The following is an 11,599-nucleotide window of genomic DNA, read 5'->3' as shown; positions in this document are numbered from 1 at the left end:
CCAGAATAATCTTTCCATCTCAAGATCCTTAAAGTAATTAATCTTTGAAGTCCCCTTTGCCATGTAAGGTGACATAGTAACAGGTTTGGAAATGAGGGCATGGCCATCTGGGGGCTTTCTGTGTCCACCGCAGTACCCTGCTGTCCAATGCTGATATTCGGTTTTGTCTGGCAACCCCATCTGGTTACTCCCACAACTTTTATTTTCTACTGAATTGAAACTTTCATTTTTTAAATGTTTATTTCTCCTTATAACCTTCTGTTCTTACCTTTTATTTTTTCCATATTACTACTTATGGAATATATGAATGAGAAGTAAATTTCTGTGGCTGTAGACCACCCAGTCTGCAGCATTCCGTGATGGCATTCTGAACAGATTAAGGCACATATCCAGCTTAGATTTCTTATTTAAAAAAATATGTTTTTATTGATTTTAGAGAGAGGAAAGAAGAGGGAGAGAAATAGAAATATCAATGATGGGTGAGAATGGGAGGGGATCTCTCTCCCATCATTAATGTGTCCTAACTGGGAGTCAAACTGGTGACCTTCTGGTGCAGGGGCTGACACTCAACCACTGAGCCACACTAGCCAGGCCAGGTTTAGATTTCTTGATTTTTTCCTGTTAATCACATTCTGACAATGTCCTCAGTCAGACTCTTTTGTTTCACACTGAACATTCTTCCTCAGAAGCCTAACTGTAGAGCATTCCAAGTGTGTCTTTTTCATTACACAGAGACAGCTGAGTCCCCCCGGAGTGTTGGCCACTGTGAGGGTTCTTGTCACTCTGAACATTGACGAAGGCTTCGTGCCTAGTTTAGGAGGCTATGCTTAGCACCTCCTGTCTTCACACAAGCTCGAGGTCTGGACAGCTCGGGGTTTTTTTGCTTCTTCCCTCACGTATTCAAAATCAAAGTAGAATCCAGGGGACTGCTGCACCCTCTCCTGGGATGGGTCCCAGAGGCAGCATGTGCTCATCACCTCCTCCTGGGTAGGGACTGAACTCAGCACGTCATCTTCAGAGAAGAGGGAAGGTGCAAGAGTAGTGGAATCATGATGGTCTTTGTTACTTTGGGTCCAGACAGGACTTCAGGAAATTCAACTCAACCCTTCATGTAGAGACAAAGGAACTGAAGCATGGACGGGGTGGTGGCTTGTTACTTTTAATGCTATTTACTTTCCTTCTCTATTTACCTAATAGTATTTAAGTAACTACTTCAAAAATTCTTCACTTTTTTGAAATGTTTAATTCTATTTTCTGTCCTTTCAGCTGACTTTGCTTCTTATTTTAAATGTAAAGATGCCATCAAATGAAGGCCATCTTAATTCCTTCACCAACCTAAAAATGTGCCTAAATGTGTATCCAGCCTTTTTTTCACTTCTGTCTGGTAAAATACAAGAAGTATCACTTGTTCTGAGCTGCTTTACCTTCCCCCAAGGAACTGGGCTCTGTGGGGCATCTGGTCCTGGTCAGGATTGTTTAAACAGACTTGCTTTGGGGGTGGTGCCCTTAGCTGCTAAGAGGGGTGGGCAGGTGCTTCCTCTCCTTCCACTGCTTCAGCTCTGCCTGGGTCACTGGCACCCCCTTATTGCCACCTCTAGCAGTCAGGGATTACAAAAAAGAGAAGAAAGTAAGAACAGCCCCGCTTGGCTCTCTAAACTTTGAGCACAGCTGGCTCTCACTGGGTGGGGCTTCTGCTCTTGCTCCCGCCAGGACAGGTGCCCCAGTGCCCTTCACCATGAGGCCCAGCTGCTGGGGCTCAGATTTTCAGCCCAGAGCAGTTCACACGTAGGGAAAGCTGCACCTCCTTTCCCCTAGAGGTGGGGAGGATGGCTCCTCTTTCTCAGGAATGGCCCTCATCCTGCTCTGTGCTAAATATTGTTTCAGAGAATAATCAGCCCCTCAGATTCACTGCTGCGTGGTCCCCTCAGACACTGACCTGGGCCAGCTTCCCAGGCTGGTGGTGTAATTACCATCTTAATTCCTTCACCAACTTAAAAATTGCTTAAGTGTGTATCCAGCCTTTTTTTCACTTCTGTCTGGCAAAATAGAAGAAACATCACTTGTTCTGAGCTACTTTACCTTCCCCCAAGGAACTGGGCTTCCTCTTTGGGATAAGGTGGTCTGAGTGCCCTGGTGGACGGAATCACCACGGATTCCCACTACGATGGGGTGCTACATGGCTCCCCTTCCCTTCCCTGCTGCTCTGGTTTGGGGATCCCTGCTTGGGGCTGAGAGCCCGCGCTCCCAGGGGCAGGAGCTGCATGCTCACCTTCCCTCTGCTTCTCAGTCAAGCTGGGCAGCGCAGGACTTGGCTCTGCCACTCTGCATCATCTCCCGCCCCATCTCCACACTCCCCACTCACAGTATTTCCCAAAGCTGGTTATTTCTCATTGTCGCATAATGAGAAACATTTACAGTCTTTGTCCCAGGTCCTTAGCATAGAGCTCTTAAAATCCTTGTAATTTCCTAAATGATAGGAGGGTATTTTGTTACTCATAAGGAGATTTTTTTTTTTTTTTAAAGAATATGTTTCTATTGATTTCAGAGAGAGAGAGGAAGTAAGAGGTAGAAACATCAATGATGAGAGAGTCACTGATCGGCTGCCTCCTGCACGCCCCCTACTGGGGACCAAGCCTGGAACCCGGGCACGTGCCCTGATCGGGAATCGAACCTCGACCTCCTGGTTCTTAGGGGGGTGCTCAAGCCCTGAGCCATGCTGGGGGGGCAGGAGCTCCTTTTTGGACACACCTGAGTTTATGCTAATATAGGGACTCAGACTGAGCCTTAGGTTGGAGCTCTTACAACTTTCAGCTCTACCCACCAGCTTCTGGGAAGGTGAAGGTTAGAGAGTAAGCTCTATTAAAACCCTTAAACAATGAGCTTTGATACATTTTTTGTGTGAGAGTTTAATTCATTCATGTGCCTGAAACCCCAGCTCCAGGAGACAGAAGTTCCCGAGCTTTTCAGACCATGTCCTGTGTACCTCTTTATCTGGATGTTTATCTGTATCCTTTATAATATTCTTTATGATAAAGTGTTAAATGTAAGTAGATGCTTCTCTGAGCTCTGTGAGTTGCATTAGCAAATTAATTGAATTGAAAGAGACCATGGGAGCCTCCAATTTATAGTTTGTCCGTCAGAAGCACAGCTAACAAACAGGACTTCTGTCTGGCATCTGAATTGGGGCAGTCTTGTGGGATCTGACATTAACTCCAACTAGATAGTGTTAGAGTTGAATTATATTTGTAGGACGCCTAGTTAGTGTCCACTGAGAACTGGAGAACTGCTTGGTGGTGTGGAAAACACACACGTCAGACTCGTTTTACTTGCACTCTTAACATCTCCACAGTTTTCCTCATCTTTTACACACCGCCGGTGACCTGGGCTTACATACCATTGAAAAGCCCCTTCTCTTCTGATTACGCACAGCTGTGGAGACGCAGCCTGCTTTACTGCTGCCCTGTGGACAGGGTGTGTCATCCTTTTTGAAAGTTCTACTTGAGTTTTTATCTTCCTCTAAAGGATATTCTCAAATAATTTAATTTGTTTTCTTTTCTACCTTACCAACTTCTCCCTGCATAAACACATGCTCTCATACTCTTTCCTAAAAACAAACCAAAATCAAAGAAATGCAAAGCAAAGCTAAACAAAACTTCACTGACTCTGAGTTTCCCTATAGCTATTGCCTCATATCTTTGCTGTAAAAAACAACAAAACCACCTTATTTTTCAGGGACAAACCTAAGTTTACAGAGTAAGTGAGCAGAAGTACGGAGATTTCTATACACTCCTTTAGCTCCCTGACCCTGCATATGCCTCCTACTATTCACATCTTGTGTCAGTGTGGTATATTTGTTACAATTGAGGAGCCAGTAATAATTCATTATTATTAACTAAACCCATAGTGTACATCAGGGGTGGGGAATGTCTGGCCCATGGGCCAAAATCACTTGGTCCGGCCCTGCCAAGGCATCCTCAGGCAAGGCTCAAAATTCAATAAATCTAGGAGCTTTTTTCATAGCAACATAAATTTATATTAAGTGAATCTGATAAAAACGTAAATTTTGAGGGACAGGCAAGGCACGTCCATTACGGGATAGACAGGACACGTGCAAGCATGGGACGGGACAGACAGGCCTGCTTCTCCTTGGCTGCCCAGTATTGCGGCGACTCAGAGGACAGTCAGGGCCAGGCAGGCTGGGAGTGTACAGGCTGCGAAAGAGTTAACGCTGTGCAGAAACTACAGGGCCATGTGGCGATGGACGAGGTGTGATGAGATGGTTATTCTCCGTGCCGCTGGTGACCTTGCCTCCAGTGATTGATGGCCATGTTGTCCACTCCTTTGTCAGCACAGAAGATGACTGCAACCCAGCCTGTCCCCACACATCCGCGACCAACAACGCTCGCAAACCTGAATCCCAGAGGAAGATTAAGGAAGTCACCTGCACAGAAGAGACCTCGGGACCGATGATGCGGACGTTGGATACGCTCCAAGTCCAAGGTGCAGGATTAGAACAGCGATCAGAGCAGAATAACCACGTCTCGGCCCCACACACTGGATGGTTATTGAGCTGAAGCGGTGTGACGTCCTACACATGGCGACTACCAAGAGAAGGAAAGTTGACGCAGAGTGTCGATCTTTTCAAGAGAAATGGGCAAATGATTTCGTTGTTGTTGAAGTCGAAGGCAGCCCTGTGTGCCTAGTTTGTGGTGATGCATTCGCAGTAACGAAAAAAGCCAACTGGGAGCATCCTTTCAGCTCACAACATGCTCGGCTCAATGAATTGGGAGGCCAAGTGCGCCTGGATAAAATCAACGCTCTTCGGTGGAGTTTGGAATCACAACAAGCTGCTTTCCCTGGGCCTCGCTGTGACAGAGACGAAGTTATTCAGAGGAGGTATGTAGTGAGCGAGCTGATCGCAGAGGAGCTGAGGCCTCACGCAGAGGGAGTGTGAGATGCGCGGGGCTGCTGCGGAGGTGCCAGCACCAGGCGGAGCAAAAGCCCCGAGCGTTTGTCCCGGAGAACCTCTCAGACAGGACTACTGACTTACCCTGAAGGATTCTGCAGGAGATTTCCCATTTTTCTCTGGCTTATGATGTAACAAACAGACCTACATACCGCCCGACTGACTGTTTTGTTCGTGGGATAACCGCAGTTTGACGCGCGAGAGGAACCGCGGTCACTGGAAGCCATGCCTGGCCCTGCAGAGGGTGAGAACGTGTTCGAGAGACTTGTGTTTTCAATGAAAGACTGGAGCTAACATTTGGAAAGTTAAGTGGCCTTACTGCCGAGGGAGCTCCAGCCCTGGCTGGCTCACAAAAAGGGTTAATTGCATTTGTCAAGAAAGACCCGAACCGTCTCAGTCTTGATCCAGGTGATTAAATTACAAGTCACTGCATCAAACACCGAGAAAGTCCCTGCAGTTATTGTGGCTCAACAGCGCGATGCCAACAGGAGGGTCGCGCGTACACGTCGTCAAGGCAGAGGGTTTAGCAGCCGCGTTTAAGGAGCCACTGACCGGCCCTGGCGCCGCAGGCGGCCTTGTCGTCACTGTGAGGGGCGGCGGCTGAGCTGCGGGAGCCTGCCCAGGAGGCTCCGTGAGCTGCGGGTGAGCCGGGCAGCCCCTGGAGGTGCAGGGAAGCCTGCCGGGGGCGGCCGCAGGTGGCCGCGGGGCCGGCGTCGTGGTGGACGTCACCGGGGCCCCGGAGCTGGCCGTCCAGCCGCAGCGCCCCAACCCGCGTCTCAGCTCCCCGCTCCAACCCCGAAACCACTGGAGCTAAATTGAGCCTGCGGACAGCGCACCCCAAAGCCAGCCGCGGGCCTTCCCCGCCCTGGAGGGACCGAGCCCCCACCTGGACGCGCCCCTGGGTGCGCGGAGCCAGCGAGGCGGGTAGCAGAGGCTCAGGGCCGGGCAAGGGAGACGGGCGGGACTGGCGCCTCTGCCACCCGCGGCGCGCCCAGCCCACGGCCTGACGACCGGACACGGAGCCACCGCGGCAGCGCGGGCCCGCCGGGCGCGGGCACAGGCCGTCGGCGGGGGTCCGCGGAGGAGGCGCCGGGGGCGCATCTGCTTCCAGCCGCTCCTGCGGCCGCTCGGACGGACCGACGGAACCGGGGCGGCGTCGCGGGCCGCTCCGGACGGACCGACGGAACCGGGGCGGCGGCGCCGGCCGCTCCGGACGGACCGACGGAACCGGGGCGGCGGCGCCGGCTGCCCGCGGGCCTCGGGCGGAAGCAGCTCCCCGGCAGGCAGGGGCGAGTTCATTAGAAGTTTGATTGCACTTGTTCCAGAGCCCTTGGTTAGTGTTTTATTTTATTTTATTTTATTTTATTTTATTTTATTTTATTTTATTTTATTTTATTTTATTTTATTTATTTTATTTTATTTTATTTTTTTATTTATTTTTGGACATTTCTTTGGATATATCTTTAAGTTTCACAGAGTGTTTTCTCAACTGTATTTAGGTTACTAATAAGCCCATCAAAGCCATTCTTCCTTTCTGTTGCTAGGCTTTTGATCTCTAGCATTTCTTTTTAGTTTTTCTTTGGATGTTCATCTTTCTGCTCACATTTCTCATTTGCTCTTGCATGCTATTTTATTCATTTGGTCCTTTAGTATATCAATTATAGTACTTTTAAATTCACCGTCTGAGAGTCCCAACACCCCTGCCATGTGCAGTTCTGTTCCTGCTCTGTCTCTTCAAGTTGTTTTTTGCCCTTTGGTGTGCATAGTAATGAAAAAAAAATTAATGATATTTTTAGACAAGGAAGAGGAGAGAGGGAGACAGAGAAACACCAACGTGAGAGAAGCATCCGGCGGCTGCCTCCTGCACATCCCCCACTGGGGATTGAGCCTGCAACCCAAGCATGTGCCCTGACCAGGAATCAAAGTGGCAACCTTTGCCCAGCCCAGGGTGGCTCAGGGGTTGATCATCCACCTAGGATCCAGAAGATCGCGGTTCGATTCCTGGTCAGGGCACATGCCCGAGTTGCAGGCTCAACCCCCGGTCCTGGGTGTGCAGAAGGCAGCCGATCAGTGATGACTCTCTCATCATTGATGTTTCTGTCTCTCCCTCTCCCCCTCTCCCTTTCTCTCTCTGAAATCAATAATGATACATTAAAAAAAAAAGGCAACATTTCAGTGCACAGGACAACACTCAACCAAGTGAACCACACCAGCCAGGGCTATTTTTATTTTTTCAGCTGAACCTAATATACAGTAGTCCCCCCATCCATGGGGGTTATGTCCCAGCACCCCCAGTGGACGCCTGAAACCGTGTGTGGTACTAAACCATACTGTGTTTTTTCCTGTGCATACATCTAAGGTTTAATTTATAAATTAAGCAATTTCATGAATAGAAGGTTTGTTCTTACCATAGATCTTAGCAGTCTCAGCGTACAAGTTTTTTCTTTATTGAGCTGAGAACTTTCACCTTTGTACTTGAAGGAAACCCTTAATGACTTCTCTCTGGCAGATCTAAATTGGCAGCGTTAGTACTCTGGCACTTTGGGGCCATTAAGTAATATAAGGGTCACTTCAGCACAGGAACTGCTAATCCTGTGACGGTTGATGTGATAACCGAGTTGGCTGCTGAGTGACCGATGGAAGAGAGGCACAGGCAGAGTGAGTAGCTGGGCAAGGAGATCCGCACCCCAGGCGGACGGAGCAAGATGGTCTGAGATTTTCTCATGCTGCTCAGAACAGGGTGCCAATTAAACTTAAGAGTGTTCATTTCTGGAATTTTTCTATTTAATACTTTTGAACAGTCGTTGACCCGGATAACTGAAACCATGAAAAGGGAAACTACAGATAAGGATAAGGTGATGGGGGACCATGGTCCTGGGTCAGAGGGTCGCTTCGTATCCACTTCCGGAGGCAGTGGCCAGGCGAGCGAGGAGCATCCCGCAGCCGGTGATTAGGCCTCAGTCTGCGCAAGGCCTGTGCCCCCGGACCACGAACTTTACAACTGTTTGTCAGTATTTTTCTCTTCCACTTAAGTAGCACAGTAGCTGCAGCGGGCTGGAGTTGGGCATTGCCCTTCTTTCTTGTGGAAGTGAGGGTGGCTGGAGTCGAGTGTCTTCCTCCTACAGGTGCGTGAGGCTCGGCTGCACCCCCAGCACACTGGGCTGTGGCTAAGTAGATTCTCTGGAGGACAGACCTTCTTAAAAACAGCAGAGTGCTCTGCGTGTATTAAAAGGGTGTCACCTCTTATCTCTTGTCAAAAGGGTGTTCTCCTCTTGTCTGCTAAAAACGAATGCAGGGTTTCATGAGGGCATTTTCTAAAATATTTAGATATTTATTGACCAGGTAAGAACCTGGTCAAGTTCTAGAGGTAAAACTCACAGAGTTGTGCCCTCTGTGACTCAATTTCCCTGAAATTTTATTTTTTTAAAAATATATCTTCATTGATTTCAGAGAGAGGAAAGGAGAGGGAGAGAGAGAGAGACAGAAACATCAATGATGAGACAGTCATTGATCGAGCCCATGACCTGAGCATGTGCCCTGACCGGGAATCAAACCCCGATCGCCTGAGCCACGCCTGGCCAGGCTCCCTGGAATTTTAAAGGTCCAGACTTGTCTCACAGGGCCTTCAGCAATCAATAGATCAGAATTCAGGCTTTTTGACTCCAGGACTGGCTTCCCTGGTTTCCACCCATGAATCAGTGCTCAGGTAAGCCATTACTCTCTTTATTCATCCGTGTGTCTCTCTAATTTTGAAAGCAATGTGGTTTGTCCTGTGTCCTTGCCTTTTTTCCAGATCCAAGGAGAGGCTGGTGATTTTTCAGTCTATTCCTCTTGTGCCTTGTTAGGACAGAGTGGTGACTTCCCAGCTCTTTACATGGGGACCCAGGCACTGGAAGTCTGCTAGCTAGTTGTTATATATGCTTTTGCTTGTATGTTCACTAGTGAAATGGTCCTATAATGTTTCTTTCCTACATTTTTTCCATTGAGTTTTGCTATTAAAATTATAGTCATCTAAAATAACTTGTAGAGCTTTTCTGTATTCTGGAATATTTTGTATAGCATAGAGGTTATCATTTCCCTTAAGACAACACACCTTGTCTTAGACTAGAAACATATTTTACAGAAAATTTATTTAAATTCCTGATTCAATTTTTAAATGGCTATATATTGAATCAGGTTAGTTTGGATCATTTATATATTTTTATAAATTTTCCATTTCTTTTAATGGAATTAAGAAGATTGAAGACCAATTTCCTTATTTCTCACATTTAGAATCTAAGTAGGCACTGAGAATATTCTCCTGTTTGTTCATTTATGCAGACATCTGTCTTCCATCCAATTACTTATTTACATTTTAAAATGATTCAATTATTTACTTATGTTTGTATTAGAGTAAGCACTGGCACGCAGTGAAGGAGAGCATGGTCTTGCCTGACTTCTAGAAGGCACTGTGTGACCTTCCCTTCCAGGCTGTGCGGCCCTGGGCAGTGCCTTCTACTTTAATCCCTCATCACGACACAGAAGAATGAATTTGGGTGGTGAGCACACAGTGCAATATGCAGGTGATGAAATCTATATAATCTTATTAAACCAATGTCACCACAATACATTTATTTGGGAAAAAACACAAAACACAGGAGAAGGAGGAACTGAGGCCTCCTACTGACCTGCAAACAAGCCACCTCAGAACTTCTTGGAACACAGTTAACCCTTCAGAGGACTGCATGTCTGTAGACACCCTGTATTTGGTTTCAGCAGCCAAGCTACTCTTGGGGGGTTCCTGATTAAGTCCATTAAATTTTGGAGTACTAGTCAGCAATAGATAGCATTAGATACTCACAGCAAGCTGTTTTTTACATTTCCTTTTGGGAAATAATTGTTACTTAAGAAAAAAATAATTTATATCTGTTTCTCTTAAGACTGCAGGCTGTTCCTGGAAACTACACTCCTTGAAAATCGAATAGCAGTGCTAAACTAAGGTTTGTTGCTCTTTCGTCACGTCTCTCCTTTCAGCCTGGAAAAGAATCTGAAGTCTTTAGGTAGGCTGTCTGGCCCATCACAGCCACCAGAGGATGCTGGGCCGACCATTGAAACATTCACTGGAACGAGGAAGCGGGAAACTGTCCTTTAGACCACTTGTGACTTCTGCAAGCTGCCGGGCCCATCACCTACCGCAGGAGCACAAGGAGGCTCTGGAGCAGGTGAGCGGAGCAGCGGCGCAGTGCGGCCCCCCCGGGCTCCTCCAGCCTCACCTCGTCTCCCCTCCCGACCCAGCGCTGGGAGGCACGCCCGCGCCCGCGCGCACACGCCCGCACACACGCACGCACGCCCGCACACATGCGCACACGCCCGCACACACGCACGCACGCCCGCACACATGCGCACACGCACACACACACACGCCCGCACACACGCACACACACACGCCCGTACACACGCACACACGCGCACACGCACGCGCACACGCCTGTACACGCACACACACGCCCGCACACACACGCACACGCGCACACGCGCGCCCCCGCCCGCCCCCCCGCCGTGTCCCCTGCTCGCCCTCTCCGTGGGCCCCGCTCTCCACTCCGAGTTCGCTCCCAGTCCCCGCGCGGCACCTCCCTGGCGGGGATAAACCTTGGCGCGCCCCCTGGTGCGAGGGGCCGGTCCGGAGCCGCTCCCTCCGGGGCAGGGTCAGGCTCAGCCTCCGCTGCGCCCCCCCCCCCCCCCCCCCCCCCCCCGGGTCGTCCTTCCCAGGAGTCGCGCCGGTCCGAGGATCCCGAATCTCCGGATCTGATTTGTATTCTTTGGAGCCAGTGAGGACCGGACGGCCACAGGCGGCGGCGCCCCTTCCCGTCAGCCCCGAAGCCTGAGGGCAGGGGGCTAGTTTCCGCGCAGGCGCCCCTCCCGCGTTGTTTCCCACAGGAGGCGCCCGCGGGTCTGCAGCCCGGCGGGCGGCAGCCACGGGGAGCGCAGCGGGCTAGTTGGTAGGTACCGTCCCCAAACCGTCATTGGCAAAGCGTTTTTATTCCTCCTGTACGGCTCTTTCTTTTGCTTATATATCTTTTGGAAAAAGGAAAACTCAGAAAAAAAGTGTCTCGGAGAACGTTTCTTACTGAGATTTCCAAGCCCAGGGCGCTCTCGTCAGTGCTGCACGTCTGCAAACCACAGAATTACTTGGTAATCGATTCTTATAAAACAGAAGTATGAGAATTCTAACTTTTGTTTATGACAGAACAAATTATACATATATTTTTTAAAATGTAAATTTATGTTTCATTAAAAGAAGATAGTTTAGAAAACCTCCATCCTGCGAGGTGGGGATGTAGCTCAGTGGTAGAGCGCATGCTTAGCATGCATGAGGTCCTGGGTTCGATCCCCAGCATCTCCAGGTCCTTTTGTTTCTTCGGAAACATCCGATTTGCGAACGAATTAGTATTTTCACTCAGTTTAGGTATTGAGGTTTTGGGGACGGGTGGGATAATAGGGGACCCCTGTCTCAGATTTCCGGTTTTGAGGAGTCTCATCCCTCACCTGACAAAGCCGGGTCCCTAAGGTCTGGTTTGGGCCTAAAGCAACATTGTGTCCCAAAGAACTGCTAACAAGGTAACAAGAAAGCAGATACTATGACTACTGGACAGA

General features: G+C 49.1%; 1 non-coding gene across 1 annotated transcript; it reads left to right on the top strand.

Moving 5' to 3' along the window:
* Nucleotides 1-11,276: 11,276 nt before the first annotated feature.
* Nucleotides 11,277-11,348, top strand: TRNAA-AGC (transfer RNA alanine (anticodon AGC)). Its single transcript has one exon. It is a non-coding gene; the product is annotated as a tRNA-Ala (tRNA).
* The last annotated feature ends 251 nt before the right edge of the window (nt 11,349-11,599 follow it).

Source organism: Miniopterus natalensis, chromosome 5 (assembly GCF_054644295.1).
Source record: "Miniopterus natalensis isolate mMinNat1 chromosome 5, mMinNat1.hap1, whole genome shotgun sequence".
Taxonomy (NCBI): domain Eukaryota; kingdom Metazoa; phylum Chordata; class Mammalia; order Chiroptera; family Miniopteridae; genus Miniopterus; species Miniopterus natalensis.
This window is presented reverse-complemented; position numbering and strand designations above follow the sequence as displayed.